Source organism: Penaeus monodon, chromosome 20 (genome assembly GCF_015228065.2).
Source record: "Penaeus monodon isolate SGIC_2016 chromosome 20, NSTDA_Pmon_1, whole genome shotgun sequence".
In the NCBI taxonomy this organism is placed as follows: Eukaryota; Metazoa; Arthropoda; class Malacostraca; order Decapoda; family Penaeidae; genus Penaeus; species Penaeus monodon.
In genome coordinates, this window is record NC_051405.1 from 31,650,439 (window position 1) to 31,650,641 (window position 203).

The following is a 203-nucleotide window of genomic DNA, read 5'->3' on the forward strand; positions in this document are numbered from 1 at the left end:
GTCTATCTGCTTATTTGTCCGTCTTCCCCGCGACTTTCTCCCTCACATTCCTTCCAACATCCAACATCCCTTCCAACACCCAAGTTTGACCTGCTTCCCTCTTCCCGTCTTATCCTCTTACCCTCCCTGCTTCTCGCAACAGTCGACGTTGCCTCTAAGTTGCCAGCCTCCTTCATGTTCCTTTCCCCCCTCCGCCCACGCTT

General features: G+C 53.7%; 1 protein-coding gene across 1 annotated transcript in view; it reads right to left on the minus strand.

Moving 5' to 3' along the window:
* Nucleotides 1-203, minus strand: part of LOC119585772 (tyrosine-protein phosphatase Lar-like) — a gene marked incomplete at its 5' end in the record, with an annotated part of 244,437 nt that overhangs the window by 242,314 nt on the left and 1,920 nt on the right.